Below are 5,862 nucleotides of genomic sequence, written 5' to 3'. Positions count from 1 at the left end.
AAACAGAAAACAAAAAACAAAGGTGAGAATTCTCTGATTCTATATACTGTAAATCCCTCGACTTCCCCTGGAACTTTCCAGTGCTGCTTGGTCAACAACTTGCTTTTTCTCTGTCTAGCTGGTCTTCTGGGGGAGGGGCCTTCTGTCCTGATTCTCAGGTGTGAGCACTTGGGGGAGCTGCTCAGCCCCTTGCCTGGTGCAGGGCTCAGTGGGAGTTGTTTATCCTGTTTATCCTGTGAGGCCACTGTGAGGCTCAGTGAGGGTAGTTTATCCTGTGAGGCCCCAGGAGGAACAACAACAGTGGCAGCGGCCAGCTCCCCAGCCCTGGAGTCAGCTCACACAGTAACTACCGGAGCTCCCAGTCTGCAGGGGCCTGGATGCTCCGGGTTGGGGTCCGCCAATCTGCACAGCTCCAGCCGCCCAGTGGCAGGAGTGTCCTCGCTGCCCTGTGTCCTCTCGGCCTCCGCCTGTCCTGGGGAGAGCGCCGGATCTTGGGCTGTGTCCCCCAGCGCCCTCGGTTCCAAGGCCTGTGCTGCTGGAATTGCACTCACGGGCTGCAGCCCCTTCTGTGCAGAGCCGCCGCCCAAGCCGCCTCCCGAGCCGCTCCCAAGGCTCGCGCTGCAGCCCTTTAGGGAGTTCGGCCGCGGGGTGTGGCGCCCTCTCCCCCGGGGTGCAGGTCCTCTGTTAGTGTCCCTAGGAGCCTGAGGGCATCCTCGCCCCTCCTGGGATCCTGCTCCAAGTCCCTGTGAGTGCCTTTTCGTCCAGGAAGATTGGTAAAGCTCCTTCTTCTCTGGGACGGGGCTTTCCTGTCCTAGGGGCACTCGCCCCATGGCTTTAGCCCGGCTACTCATGGGGCCCCTCCCCCTTGGATGCTTTTTATTTCTTTTTTTTTCCGTCTTCCTACCTTGATAGAAGCGCGAACTCTTCTCACTATAGCATTCCAGCTGTTCTCTCTAAATCTCAGGCCGAATTCGTAGGTTTTCAGGATGATTTGAAAGTTATCTAGGGGGCCCCGCACCAGCCCCACGCAGCGAGCGAGCGCCTTCTGCCTTCTCCCCACCAGGGAAGCCCCACCCACCTGAAGCCAAGATGTCCAGTAAGCGGGCCAAGGCCAAAACCACCAAGAAGCGGCCACAGCGGGCCACTTCCAATGTCTTCGGATGTTTGACCAGTCCCAGATCCAGGAGTTTAAGGAGGCCTTCAACATGATTGACCAGAACCAAGATGGCTTCATTGACAAGGAGGACTTGCATGACATGCTGGCCTCACTGGGAAAGAACCCCACTGATGAGTACCTCGAGGGCATGATGAGTGAGGCCCCAGGGCCCATCAACTTCACCATGTTTCTCACCATGTCTGGGGAGAAGCTGAATGGCACAGACCCTGAAGATGTGATCTGAAATGCCTTTGCCTGCTTCGATGAGGAGGCCTCAGGTTTTATCCATGAGGACCACCTTCGGGAGCTGCTCACCACCATAGGTGACCGCTTCACGGAGGAGGAAGATGTACCGAGAGGCATCCATTGATAAGAAAGGCAACTTCAACTACGTGGAGTTCACCCGCATTCTCAAGCATGGTGCCAAGGACAAGGACGACTAGGCCACCCCGGATGCCCCTGCCCAGGCCCCTGTCCCACTCCTGTTCCCCACTCACTGTGTATCAGCTCCATGCCCGTGATCCTACAGGACCCTCTCAGGGGATCCTCCCTCTGAGGGGCTAGGGGCCCAGCTCCTTGTGGGGAAACAGGCTGAGCAAACATAGTGCCAGGCAAGGGGCGCACAGCCAACGTGAAGCAGGTGTTCCACCATGACCTCCCCCATCCCAAGAGAGAACTGTCTTCTAGGGAACTGGGCCTCAGGGCTGCTTCTCACAGGACAGGCCCTCTGTCCTGTTGGACGCAACTTCACATGCACCCCCATGCAGGGCATGACAGCTCTTTCCCAGCCACTAACCTCACCAAGGTCCTTTCTCAGAGGGCAGGATGTCCTCTGTGCCCTGCTCAGCCACCAGAACATAGCCCACCCCACCGGGAGTGTGATCCAGAAGATGCATGTAGGTTGGACATTTGACCCAGGGGAGACAGAATCTTAAATAGAAGTCTGAGCACTGAAAAAAAAAAAAAAGAAAGTTATCTAGGTAATTTGGTGGGGACAGGTGACTTGGGGACCCTACTCTTCCGCCATCTTGCCCCTCCTCTGAACAAATCTTTATAAAGCTGAATTTTAAAAAGCCGACAAGAAAAAGTGAAAGAAGTGAAACAATAAGAAAAAAGGTCTTAATAAAAGTGATCTAGAGTTAGATCAAGAAAACTTCCAATTACTGAGAACAGAGAAAAAATCAGAGAAAATTATCAAAGATATATTTTAAGAAATCTCTTTAAAAATAAAGATCATGAGTATGCAGCAAAAATGTATAAAGAATTAGATAAAGTGGTATTAATTTAAACTTTCAGAATACCCAAAATAACTAAAAAAATAGTAAATCCTCAAAAAAAAAGCCCAAGAAGACAAACATTCAATAAAACATACACAAGACAAATGACTATATGTAGATGGCAAATGAGCATGTGAAAATGTGCCCAACATGTTGAAATGCAAATTAAAATACCAAAGAAATACCACTACAAACCTTTTTTAAATTAAAAATTGCTCATACTAAGTGTTGGTGAGGATGTGGAACAACTGGAACCCTCATATATTGCTTTGGAATTCCAAAGCCCACTTTGAAAAAATATTTTGGCATTTTGGCTATAAAGGTGTAAAAAAGAACTTCAGATGAATTTTTAAAAAGAATTTTATGGGGCAAGCAGAGCAAGGAAAAGTATTTATGGTGAATTTGAATTAAAACATGTTTCTAAGCAAAAACGATGGCTATAATGAAAGTACACATGGGATTCTGAAAATCCTAGGTTCAAAACTGGCTACACCAAGTACTAGTATTTTTGTTTTGGGGGGTTTTGTTTGTTATTTTTTTCTTTTTGATCCTCAAGATGTCTGATTTTATCTTACTTATATTTTCTTTTGTTTTATAGTTTATTATTTTACGACCAACTGCCCTGCACGAACAGACAAGCTTCTCTAATATCAACTACTGCTGGTGGATAGATTTTCTTTGTCTTTTTGTTTTTAATTGATAGTTTTAAATTGCATATATTTATTGTATACATCTTGAAGAATTTGGACATATGCATACACCATTACCATGACCAAGGTATTAAACATGTCCATTACCTCCAAAAATCTCCTCATGTTCTTTTGTTTCTGTCTGTATGTTTGTTGTTTTGGTAAGAACATTTTACATGAGATCTATGATCAAATACATTTTAAAGTACAGAATACCCCATTGTTAACCATAGGTGCTTGATCTCTAGAATATATTCATTTAGCATAGCAGAAGCTTTATACCCATTGAAAAACAATTCTCCATTTTGCCTTTCCCTAGCCCCTGCCAACTACCATTCTATTCTCCATTTCTGTAAGTGACTTTTTGATAGTCATATAAGTGGAATTATGCAGTATTTGTCCTTCTGCAGTTGGCTTATTTCACTCAACATTATGTCCTCCAGGTTCATTCATGTTATCACAAATGCCAGGATCTTCTTTTTTTAAAAGGCTGAATAATATTCTATTGCATCTATATACCATGCTTTCTTTATCCATTTATCTGTCAATGGACATTTGGGTTATTTCCATATCATGGCTGTTGTGAACACTGTTGCAATCAATGAACATGGGGGTTCAGATATCTCCTAGGGATCTGATTTCAATTCTTTTGGGTGTATATTAAGAAGTGAAATTGATAGCTCATATGGTGATTCTGTTTTTAGGTTTTTTTGTGGGAACTTTCCACTGTTTTCCATAGTGGCTACATCATTATATATATTCCAACCAAAAATGTATAAGAGTTCCAATTTTCCACATGCTCACCAATGCTTGTTGTCTTTTCTTCTATTTTTGGAAATAACCATCCTAATAGATATGAGGTGATAACTCATTGTGGTTTTGATATGTATTTCTCTGAAGGTTAGTGATGTTTTTATATACGTGGTGGCCATTGGCATGTCTTCTTTGGAAAAATGTCTATTCAAATCCTTTGTATATCTTTAAATTGAGTTATTTGGTATTATTGCTATTGAGTTGTAAGATATCCTTATATATTTTGGTTATTAACCCCTCAGCAGATAGATAGTTTACAAATATTTTCTCCCTGGGATGCCTGGGTGGCTGTTGAGCATCTGCCTTCAGCTCAGGTCGTGATCCTGGAGTTCCAGGATCGAGTCCCACATCGGGCTCCCTGCATGGAGCTTGCTTATCCCTCTGCCTATGTCTCTGCCTCTCTCTTTCTGTGTCTTTCATGAATAAATAAATAAAATCTTTATTAAAAAAAACAAATATTTTCTCCCATTCTGAAGGTTTCCTTTCACTCTGTTGATTGCACAACATTCCTGTACAGAAGCTTCTTAGTTTGATGCCCACTTATCTGTTTTTGCTTTTTTACCTGTCTTTTGATATCAAAGCCAAGAAACCACTGGCCACACCAATGTCAAGAAGTTTTTCCCTTATGTTTTCTTCAAGGCGTTTTACAATTTTAGGTCACCTTATGTTTAGGTTTACAATCCATCTTGAATTGATTTTTGTGTATGGTGTAAAATAGAGAACAAATTTCATCTTTTTACAAGTGGATATTCAGTTTTCACTGAACCATTTGTCAAAAAGATTATCCTTTCCTCATTTGAGTTATTGGCATCCTTGTTGAAGACCAATTGACCATACATACCTGTATTTATATTGCCTATTCTGTTCCATTGGTCTATATCTACCTTTTTGCTTTATTATACTGTTTTAATTACTGTAGGCTTATAATATATTTTGATGTCTCCAGCTTTGTTCTTCTTTAGCAAGATCGCTTTGGCTCTTCTTTTGTGTTCCATATGAAATGAAACATTTTTTCTATTTCTTTAAAAATGCCATTGAGATTTTGATAAAGATTACATTGAATCTATGGACAGCTTTAAATAGTATGAACATTTTAATAATATTAACTTCCAATACATGAACACAAGATACAGAAGAAAGATCTCAAATAAACAACTTAATTTTATATCTCAAGAAACCAGAAAAAGTAGAATAAACTAAGCCCAAAGATAGGAGAAGGAAGGAAATAATAAAGAACAGAGCATAAATTTATTTAAAACAAAAGGAGAGGGGCAAGATGGCGGAAGAGTAGGGTCCCCAAATCACCTGTCCCCACCAAATTACCTAGATAACCTTCAAATCATCCTGAAAATCTACGAATTAGGCCTGAGATTTAAAGAGAGAACACCTGGAATGCTACAGTGAGAAGAGTTTGCGCTTCTATCAAGGTAGGAAGACGGGGAAAAAGAAATAAAGAAACAAAAGGCATCCAAGGGGGAGGGGCCCGGCGAGGACCCAGGCTGAGGCCGGGGCGAGTGTCCCCAGGACAGGAGAGCCTCGTCCCGGAGAAGCAGGAGCTGCACCAACCTTCTCGGGCGGAAAGGCACCCGCAGGGAGTTAGAGCAGGACCCCAGGAGGGCGGGGATGCCCTCGGGCTCCCTGGGACACTAACAGACACCTGCGCCCCGGGGAGAGTGCGCCGAGCTCCCTAAGGGCTGCAGCGCACACAGCGGGACCCGGAGCAGCTGGAGGGGCTCGGGGGGCGGCTCCGCGGAGGGGGCTGCGGGGCGGGAGCGCGAATCCAACAGCGCAGACCGGGAGCACAGGGCGCCGGGACACAGCCCAGGATCTGGCCTCCCTCCTCTGCCCCGCCCAGGCAGAGGCCGGGAGGGCCCAGGACAGCAAGGACGCTCCTGCCCCGAGATGAGAAGATCAGCGGCCCCGCCCC

The 5,862-nt window shown here is 45.0% G+C and overlaps 1 pseudogene; it reads left to right on the top strand.

The window, feature by feature from the left end:
* The first annotated feature begins 1,006 nt into the window (after positions 1 to 1,006).
* Positions 1,007 to 1,922, top strand: LOC102153752 (annotated as a pseudogene).
* Positions 1,923 to 5,862: the final 3,940 nt, after the last annotated feature.

This window comes from Canis lupus, chromosome X, assembly GCF_011100685.1.
Source record: "Canis lupus familiaris isolate Mischka breed German Shepherd chromosome X, alternate assembly UU_Cfam_GSD_1.0, whole genome shotgun sequence".
Classification (NCBI taxonomy): domain Eukaryota; kingdom Metazoa; phylum Chordata; class Mammalia; order Carnivora; family Canidae; genus Canis; species Canis lupus.
This window is presented reverse-complemented; position numbering and strand designations above follow the sequence as displayed.